The sequence below is a fragment of the Onychostoma macrolepis genome, chromosome 15 (genome assembly GCF_012432095.1).
Source record: "Onychostoma macrolepis isolate SWU-2019 chromosome 15, ASM1243209v1, whole genome shotgun sequence".
Taxonomy (NCBI): domain Eukaryota; kingdom Metazoa; phylum Chordata; class Actinopteri; order Cypriniformes; family Cyprinidae; genus Onychostoma; species Onychostoma macrolepis.
In genome coordinates this window covers 29,399,251-29,410,182 of record NC_081169.1, presented here as the reverse complement: position 1 = coordinate 29,410,182, position 10,932 = coordinate 29,399,251, and the positions used below count along the sequence as shown (strand labels likewise).

Sequence of the window (10,932 nt, the reverse complement as noted above, 5' to 3'; positions counted from 1 at the left end):
TTTTAATTTTAGTTAAAGTTTTAGTAATTTTGCTGTGGTTTTGTCATTTCTAGTAGTTAAAAAAAATGTAAATGTCTATATATATTTTTTTTTAATACATTTTTATTCAGTTTTAGTTCATTTTGCTAGTTAAACTAAATGAAAATTTGAATTATTATTATTGGCAAATAACTGAAATAAAATATTTTTACAATTGTATGTTTTATTTCAGCTACTTGCCAAGACAAAATTTCTCAAGTACATTTCTCAACTCTTTTTTAACATCTATGTAGTTTTTATTAAATGTTATGCCATTAATAGTTATATTTTTTATTTCAATATTTAATTTTTAGTTCATTTTTAATACATTTATGTATGTTTTATTTAAATTTAACTAAATAAAAATGAGAAATGTTGCTTTGTAAAATAGCTGAAACTAAATATAATTTAAAAAATAATGTTTTATATTTTATTTCAGCTGTTTTAGAATGATGAAAAAGTTTGGCTTGGCAAATAGCTGAAATTAAATTATTTTATTTCAGCTATTTTTCAAGGCAACAATTCTGATTTTCATTTAGTTTTACTTGATAAATGGACTAAAAGTAAAATAAATAATTTATAAAAACTATATAGACATACACTATGTACAAAAAACAAAAACACACAACAAAAATACTAAAACTTTAACTAAAATTAAAATTAAATAGAAGAATGCAAAAATAAAAAAACATTGATAAAAACTATAATTGTATCTCAGTGATACCAAATTACCACTGTTGTAGTGGGGAAAAAATGTAGCTGGTTGACATTTCATTAATAATCACAGCAAGACAGTAAATAAAGCTCATTTTGATTTCTCATTTTGTTTAATGAATTTATGTAAATGATCAGATGAGTGATGTTAGTTAGATATGACTCAGGAAGCGTAAGTTTTGGTTTCACACGCATATGCGACTGCATTAACAGCCCAGCCATTAGCTGCATGAGAAGAGGAGGAACTCATGCATAATTCATGAGATTCTGATCAAAGCCCTCATTCCACTGAGGCAGCAGAGCTCCGCCCCTCCCAGTCGTCATGGCAGCAGCAGAAGTGCCACAGTCATGCATTATAGATGCAGCAACAGCCACCTGACACGCTCTCACGCTGAGAGCGACTTCCTCACACCGTATGCCACGCACCGACACGATCGATGTGAAGACGCAGGCCACAAATCCCGGAGCCCATCTGACACCAGCCACTTAAAAACTAATTACAACCACTGATTTACCTTATGAAGCCATCAGGGTTTGCGATGCTCATGTAAATTCACTGCACGTCTCTGGAGATCCGATTGCATCGTTTCTAGTGTTTGCTCTACAAATTCAATCTGTGGCATTTTAATGACTAATTGCCTTGAAAAACATATGCAAATAACACAATGGTGTAATCACTTCTTCATTTATTTTTTTTGCATCCAGCAGGTCCCGAATGTCACGCTGGTGTAACGAGGGATTGCATCTCGTTTCACCGGCTGGTAAACAGTTTTCTCTGTTCATTACAGGTCTGTAATTGTAAACAGCATAATATTGTTTTTTATTCCAGAATGGACCAGAGTTTGGGGCAACCAATGCCAAACAATTAAAATGCACAAATTTCCCGCCGTGTGAAACCACCCACTTGGCAACATGCGAGGGCAACAGCTGGTCAGACATCTCACGCTGCTTAATTACTGCTGACATTCCCGCGGCTCTTAATAAAGGTACATGAAAATGACATGAAAAGCATTTGCAGTCTTACAGCAGCGTTCATGCTTGACAGCTGGGAAATCGGGGCTGTAGAGATGAACAACACGACCAAAGTTTTGCATTGCAGTATTTTACGATACTCTCTCAGAAAAACAAAAAAAAATCAAAAAACAAAAGGGTGCATTTTAGTACCTTAAAGGTACATATTAGTACCTTTTGAAAGGGTACTGCCTCGGTGACAGCTTTTGCACCTTTTTGTTGTTCAGAGTATATCATTCTTTTTCAGTGCTGCAAACTATACAGAAAATTGTTTTTATACTAAATAATCAATTAGTAATGGTTATTTTTGAATAATCTACTGAATTAAATGCTAATAAAATTAGCTTTGTCTACTTTGAGCTAAACTACCATTCAAAAGTTTGGAATAATTATTGTGGAATATGGAATTGTTTAATGTTTTTCTAAGAAGTCTGCTATGTTCCTCAAAGCTGCATTTATTTGATAAAAAAAATACAGTAATATATTATATTATATTATATTATACCATTCAAAAGTTAGTAGTAAGATAAACAGAAAGAGTTATTATAGATACTGAAACAAAATTCATAAAAATACATTTTAAATTTAACTGAAATAAAGTAATTTTATTATGTATTTAGAATTTTTTTTTTTCATTTGAATTTTGATCTGTTTTTTAGTCATTTTTATTACTTTTTGTTGTTTGTTTTACACATATTGTAATTGTTTGTGTTTCCAGTGTGACAAACAAACCAGAATCAAATTGTTTTTTTTATGTATTTCCTTCACACAAACTTAAATGCTGCAGTTTGAAATATTTAGTATTGTTTGCTACATACTGTTTGTGCTTGTTAAAAATTAGTAGGTAGCCTTCTGTATGCCGCACAGCAAGCAGAATGCTAATATCATACAGTATTTTAAACACAGCTTCACTTTATGTAGTATTACATGCAATATTCTGCCACTTGAGGGCTGATTTTCGTCTCCATCTGTTAGCAGCTAATTGTTTTCCACTGGGATCTCCTGTAAGGGTTCCTCACTCATTTCTGGCCATTAAGTTAATCGTGCTAATTGAGTAATTTGATATGTAATGACACTATTCAATGGAGGTCAGCGTGTGCCAGAGGAATCACTCGGGAAGTCACGCACCTCTCCGCGGACATTAGCGCAGAACGGCTGAGTCAGCCGGAGAAAAGAACAGTGAAATTGTGCTGAAAATGACTTACGTCTTCAGCGTGTATGTGAAAGATCTGAAGCTCTTTTGTGTGGGTTATGTAATCAGAACACCTGCAGAGATAATATTCACTGTTTGGGAGTAAAAACATTAGCAGTATAGCAGCACGATCAGCTTTCCTGTGAAAAATGAGTCACTTGGATTTATACAGAAGTGACAGAAAAGTTCATTATTAGCAGTCAAATGTGTGACTCAAGCAGGTGAACTGATTTATTAATGCTGCATATGAATATAAATTAAATTTTTGCTGGATATAGTGTGCCTGACAGTTTAGATTTAGTAAGCGACATAAAATTAGCTTTCTGTGCTACGTTATCCAGTGCACAGAACATTCAGTCTTAAAGTACTCACTTTCAGGTTCATAATTTTATTTTTGGGGTCTGCTAGATTACATTTCACATGATTTAAAGTTCCAAAAATACATGATTCTCATACTGTACATTGTTGCAGCCCCTATTTCCATCCTCTGAAAATGAGAAACGAGTTAATTTTAGCACTTTCTGTTCCATCGTCCCCACAGTTAATGGGTTTTTCATTGGGATTCTGGTTAAATAAGGCCTGAGTTGAACAGAAGCTCAAGATATTTTTACATTTTATTCAAATGCATCAGTAATACCTTCTTGTGATATTTTTTTAAAGCTTTGCTTGTCTTGAAAAGGCAAACAAGTGTACTACAGAGGTTTTTGGACATTAAACGTTGTCAAACCAACCATGAAAACTGTTTGTAGTCACACTCTTGCAAACTATTCTGACTCAAACCTTCAGTGAAAATGCTTTTAAATAAAGACTGAAGGAGTTTCAAAGCTTAATTGTGGCAACGTTGGCAGTGCAATTATTATTTCTAGCCTATGTTTAGATATTTACTTCTGCCGATTGTATTTAGGCTTCAAAACAAAGACTACAAACAAGGAAAGTGTTTTCTTTTGAAGAGATGAAGTCCAGTCAACAGAGACTTTGTGCTTTGTAACTTTTGTGGATTGAATACAATTTACTCAAAATCCAGCCACATATTCGTTCAGAGCTGTTTTGGACTGTTTTGGCTTGTAAACGCTGCTTGATCTGTGCAGATTTCTCTCCTGATTCAGACCAGACCACTTTTTCACTGGAGGAAGCGTTATTATGGATTATGGACTATTACTCTTTAACGTCTTAATGCTGGACTTGTTTCAGCTTTTGTGTTCTCCAGATGTTAACTGATGGACTGGAGTGCTGTGGATTATTGTGATGTTTTTATCAGCTGTTTGGACTCTCATTCTGACGGCACCCATTCACTGCAGAGCATCCATTGCTGAGACACTGATGCAATGCTGGGAGAATTATTCCTTTAACAGCACTGAGAATGTTTCTCTACTGGTGTCTTTGTACATTAAGATGTTCAGAATGGAAAACTAGCATGCTACATACTGTGTGGTACATATGCAATACTGGTGACTTTTTAATAATATGTATAATAACAGCATGCTACATTTGTTGTCACATGACTAGCTTTGTCTCAGCAGCAAAACCAGCCTGGATCAGCATATTAATTCAGCGCTCACACATGGCCGACTGATTTCCCAGCATGCTCCTGAGAGAGAGTGATTTGCATCAGCGGTGATGGACATGAGATCACTTCCTTCCACCTGTAAGAACAGAGAAGATCATAATCGCAGTCCATTTCCTCCTGGTAAGAGCACATTAGGTATTCACACGCGCTTCACACGTCTGACTGTTTGCTGCCATATCCAATAAAAACATTTCGCTAGCTCCTCTAAGTGTTTGCGACTACGCCGTATGAGAGGGGAAAAAGCAATTTACTCTCGGCAGATCGAGTCGAGGAACTATTGGAATACAGAAACAGCTCTCGTAGACGGAAGTCAATCTGGATTCGGATGCATTGTGGATTCTGTGAAGGAAAGATCAAGACTAGTTCAGATGGACTTCCTTAAATTGTGCTTGAATGATTCATTAGTCGATAAAGGTCAAAACAAACGAACAAACTTGCGCGTTTATCCACAGTTGATGACTTCATTTGTCAGATTTAGTGTTAGATGCATTGTGAAACACAATTTGTAGAGGCTAAAAGCTAAAAAGAAACACACAAACCTTTAGATTCTGGCTGCGTTAAAGGGATAGTTCACCCAAAAATGAAAATTTGCAGTTAATTGACTCACCCTCAGGCCATCCAAGATATATAGGACTCTTTTTGCTTCACTCTCAGAAATAAAGGTATAAAAGCTGTCACTGGGGCGGTACCTTTTCAAAAGGTACACTTTTGTACCTATTAGGTTCAAATATGTACACTTTAAGTACTAATATGTACCTTTAAGGTACCAAAATGGACCATTTATGTACAAACATGTACCTTTTGAAAAGGTACTGCCCCAGTGACAGCTTTTGTACCTTTATTTCTGAGAGTGTTCAGTAGAACAATAAAGAAGATTTTTAGATGAAACTGTGCTCATTGGTGATTCATAAAATGCAAGTCAATGGCTACCAGCACTTTGAGAGTCAAAAAAGCATGTACAAGCAAAACAAAATGAATCCCTGTGACTCCTGACGATATATTGAGGTCTTATGAAGCGAAACGGTTAGACTGTGCAAGAAACTGAACATTATTTACAACATCATTACCTGTAATAAAGAGCCTCAGGCAACAGGGAAATATGATTCTTTTTCACAATCTGATTCTTTTGGACAGTTTGATTCCATGAATGATTCACTTCACTAGTTCATTTACGTAATCACGCAATGGCATCACATATATGCAGTTATATCATTAAAGCACCTAATAATGATGTGAAACGTTGATGTTTTGCATGTCTAAAGCATGTAAAGTGAATGAACTAGTCTTCATCAGCTCATCTTGATGAAGATGAGAAACCATAAAATGAGAAACCATAACTTTCATTTCACCCCATGATTCAAGTGTTCGGTTCACACATGCTCATATTAGCGGCCCTTCGGTCTTCAGTTTGAGTTGATCTGTTTCCTTAGCTCAGTGACTGTTGGAGTAACTGAATCGCTGAATCAGTTCATTCATCATAGGATCAGATACATTGGTATTTTGGAGTGACTGTCAAGCGTCTGAAAGTGAGTTTTGACTTGTAGATCTGTGCTGCTCGAGCCGCAAACCGTTTCAGATGCTTCAGTCCGATTTGGTGTACTAGTTCATCCAAAAGAATCAGTTCGAAAGAATGATTCGTTCATGAACCAGACATCACTTCAGTTCGTTTGCCTGAGGCACTGGATTACAGGTAATAATATTGTAAATAATTCTTGCACAGACTGATCGTTTCGCTTCATAAGACCTCAGCATTTCGTCAGGAGCCACGAGAATCAATTTCGCGTTGCCTATATTTGCTTTTTTGACTTTCAAAGTGTCGGTAGCCATTGACTTGCATTGTATGAATCACCAATGACTACAATTTCAGCTAAAAATCATTTTTACCGTTCTACTGAAGAAAAAAGACAGCTACATCTTGGATGACCTGAGGGTGAGTAAATTAACAGTGAATTTAAATTTTTGTGTAAACTGTCCCGTTAAATTCTGTCTCCAGTAATAGATGTTAGGTTTGCACATTTGCATAAATCTTGTAGCGGCTTCTAATCACTTAAGGATAATTTGCTTCCTGAAACGACTGAAGAAATTGGGCCGTGATAGAAACCGTACAAGAGTTGAAAACTACAAAGCGAGAATCATATTTTCATTTCACATTAGCTGTCTTTGGTCACAGTGTAATGAAGTCAAACGTAACCTACGGCTGTTCGGATAAATCCTACAAACCAAATTCAAGGGTCAGTGTAAGAGTGCGTGATTATATTTGTTAGTTATATTAATTCGTTGAGGTTGTGGTCTGGCGGTTAGGGCTCGTGCTAATCATTTGACGCTAATTTGTTTCCTGAGTTGACAGAATGAAATTGAAATTCAGTCCTGTTACTGATAGAAACCGTATGAGCTTTGAGGCGGATAGCCCGGTGATACGTTAACTCCAGAGACATTTGTACATCTTGTTTTCATTCTGTTTAATTGTATTTGCTATCTCAGATTGGCGCTGTGTCTTTGTTTGGCACTCATGTGGGAAATGCAAATGTGGAAAGTTCAAATTCAGTTTGTGATACTTTCCATATCCCTTTTCCCCTGTTAGCTCCGTCTGTCTGTTCAGAACAATTTGTCTGTGTAAACCACTCTCAAATTGTTGCATTCAATTTAATATGATAATGTGTCTTTCTGATATGGTACCATGACAAAACCATTTTATTTTGACATCCCTTGGAGAACAATGTAAATACTGTGGTATATATCAAAGAACCACAGTATGTATGTATTTGTTTGTTTGTAAATTTGATTTAATAATTTTTATTTAAAGAATTCAATTGATTTATTTTATTTAAACATTTTTATTTATTTATTTATTGTAAGAAGTATTTCCACTGTATTTTATCATATATTTAGTTCAAAAACTTATATATAATATTTTTATGTGAATTTTATTATTATTATTATTATTATTATTATTATTTTATGTATTGTAATGGATATTTTCACTGTAATTTTATTTATTTATTTATTAAAACAATAATTTATTTAAATAATTATATGTAAATACTTTGTTTTATTTAAATAATTGTATTTTAATAATTCTATTAATTTAATTGTTTTGTTTAAATTTTATTTATTTATCATAAGTGGTATTTTCAATGTATTTTTTATTCATTTCAAGAACATGTATTTACATGACACATAAATTATTTCATTCATGTATTGTTTTTAATTATGACATTTTATTTATTTATATATTCAGTCAGTCAAATAATTTTATTTAATAGTATACTTTTAGGTAAATAATTATTTATTTTTAAATTTTATTTATTTCTTATTAAAATAAGTATAGGCCTATGTAAATACTTTTATTTATTAAATTATTCACATTTAAACATTTTTATTTATTTATTGTAAGGGTCATTCCACTGGGTTTTTATAATAATCATTTGTTTAGTTCACAAACTTTATTGATTAAAAAGAATATATATATATATATATATATATATATATTTTTTTTTTTTAAATACTTGTGGTGAGTATATATTTTTTCGTATTTTAATTATTACATTTAATTATTTTATGGTTTAATTGTTCTATTTTTGTTTTATTTATTATTTATTTATTCAAGTTTTTAATTGTAAACTTTTGTTTAAATAATTTTTATTCATTTTATATTTTATTTATTAAATTTCTTATTCCATTTATTTAAATAATTGTATTTAAATACTTTCATTTATTTCATTACTTATATTTAAGTAGTTTTATTTATTTATTGTAAGAGGCATTTCCACTGTAAAGATTTATTTATTTATTTAGTTTTTCGTAAGGGTCTTTCCACTGTAGTTTGTTTATTTATTTGTCCGTTTTTGAAATAAGCAAATATCGCTGTCAAATGGTGTTGTGTTTGGTAAATGCTGCTATTTTTCTGCTAAAAGATGTTCATTTCTTCTTTGCATTCAGTCTTTTATGTGATGTTTTGTTGCACTTTTTAAAGTAGGAAGCTGGACTTGACTCAACCATTAGTATGAACGCCGTCACTCACACTAACGAGTTTCCCAGCATCATTGTTGAGGCCTCCGCAGCCGCTTGCGTCCCGTGAGCTTTCTCTCAGATTGCTATTGACCGCCGGCGAATTTTGCATTTAACCTGCAGCGAAACTCTGCCTCTCCATCGCTCTCTCGCTCACCTTCTGCGCTTGTCACGCCGTTCCTGTCCTGTCAATTACCCTTTGATTAGGATAACTCGCACGGCCTGATTAGTTGGCTCTGCCATTTGATGCATAATAAACAGGTGTAATGAATAATTCATCAGCGGCACAGAGGGTATTAATGACGGCGGGGTGGCAGGAAGGCAGATTGCCATGTTTCTCAATCTGACTCATCGCGGACAGACCAGAGATCTGCCCGCAGACAAACGCAATGCCTTCGCATGAGCCAGGGAAGACGCCGTGTTTAATACAATGCGATGCTGTAAAGGGACAGACATGTACTGTTGTTGTGTGCATTGGCGTTGATCGCTCACATCTCAACCAAAAACCTCTGGCAAACTCGAATTTGCGAAAATTAGATGTGACTTTAAGGCATTAAGAATCAAAATATTGAAAATACTGCATGTCTCTCCGCTTCAGTCTTATTTTCTTTAACTTTTAAGTCCTGGGGATTCATTTTTATTTAAAGGAGACCTATTATGCCCCTTTTCACAATAATTCTCAGGTGTCCCCAGAATGTGTCTTTGAAGTTTCAGCTCAAAATATCCCACAGATCATTTATTATATCGTTTTGAATATGCTTATTTTGAGTTGAAGCAGAAACATGCTGTTTTTGTGCCTGTCTCTTTAAATGCAAATGAGCTGCTGCTCCCCGCCCCCTGCTCCAGAATTGGAATGTGCCTTTATAGCTCCTCCCTCAGATACTCTGCCAAAAACATCTGTTTGGTTTTGATTATCATGTCTGTAGCGCTGAAATCATGCGTCTTAAAGCCATTTCTGAGCGCACAGAAAGCGTCTGTCACACGGCATGTGAGTACTAAACTAAGTGCTCTTTCATGTCTTATTGCGCTTAAACTGTCAAATACACATGTTTATACACATAATGTATCTCATAACCTTGTACTTCAGTTATGTCTGATCAAATGCACATTTTCATTCTTTTGCTTGGGTTGAACACATCATTTTTTGCTAATTTCTCTCCATCACCTTCTCTGTTTCTACAACCAGGAATTACACAAGCTTCAGTCTGGATCCAGCCCTTTCAAAGACCTGAGATGACCGAACACCTGGGAAGAGATGATGCCAACCCTCAGACAGCATACAAAACTACCAAATTTTGCTATAAGTTTGATGTCAACATATAATCATTGCTGTTAAAAGTGTTCACCGTCTGTTTGATTACATGACATTAACTAACTGCTTGATTTTTACTGTAAATTTCTGCCATATGGACATCAACTTGAGATAGTCACCACTGATAAGCTATTACAGACTTTGAATCTTATAATATGAATATCCACCATAAAAAATATTAATATTTCAATATTTATTGTGTGAAAATCATTTCTAAACAATCATTAAATAATTGAAAATATCAATTTTACACAGATATTCATTTTTCCACAACAAGATTTCCTCAAGTATCAAACCTTTGTTTAACAAGGTTTAATAATGCTTTTTATTGTTTTTGTTAGATTTTATTAGAATTTATTATTGTGCCTTTGTCTTGACTTTCAGTTGTAAAATATAAAATCCACCATAAAAATATAACCACATCAGTGCTATTGTTTGAAATAAATAATATTTTTACACAAATTGCATCCCATTTTCACTATAACCAACAATTTTGCTGCTATTAAGTTTGTGTTTGTTTACCAAAATTTCAAATGATTTGTTTTATTTGTTTTTATTAGGTTTAGATTTTATTATTTTTCTTTAGCCCATATTTTATCCCATAAATCCAGCATAAAATTACGACTGTATCAATGTTATTATATGAGCATTTTGATCACAACCAACAATTTTACCTCTATTAAATTTGTGTTTTTGTTTTTTCTAAGGAGTCATTGAAGAGCTTTAGATGAAAGTGAGACGTGATGTGTGAAGAAGCAAAGAAAGATCAATGTAAATATCACTTATTCCAGTTTATTTTGCTGTTTTAAGTGTGTCATTTTCTTGTCAAGTTGTCAGTGTGTTAAAAAAAAATTAAAGACAAAAGAGAAATATTTATTTATTCATTTGTTTGTTCTTTAAATTTAAATTTAATTTTTAATTTTTTTTTTTTCATTTATTCATTTATTTATTTATGTTTGTTTCCAAACATATAAAACTAAATGTCAGAATGTAAAATAATTCGAGATGTGGTGGAAATTACATTTGTTGATGTTGAATATTATAAGTATTTTAATGACAATGTGAAAAGTGTGTTTTAAGAGAGTTTCCACGGGGTCCATAATTGAAGAA

The 10,932-nt window shown here is 33.4% G+C and overlaps 1 long non-coding RNA gene across 1 annotated transcript; it reads left to right on the top strand.

Moving 5' to 3' along the window:
• The first annotated feature begins 1,150 nt into the window (after nucleotides 1-1,150).
• Nucleotides 1,151-9,956, top strand: LOC131520945 (uncharacterized). Its single transcript, XR_009266161.1, has 3 exons — nucleotides 1,151-1,718; nucleotides 4,456-4,622; nucleotides 9,697-9,956. It is a non-coding gene; the product is annotated as an uncharacterized LOC131520945 (long non-coding RNA).
• The last annotated feature ends 976 nt before the right edge of the window (nucleotides 9,957-10,932 follow it).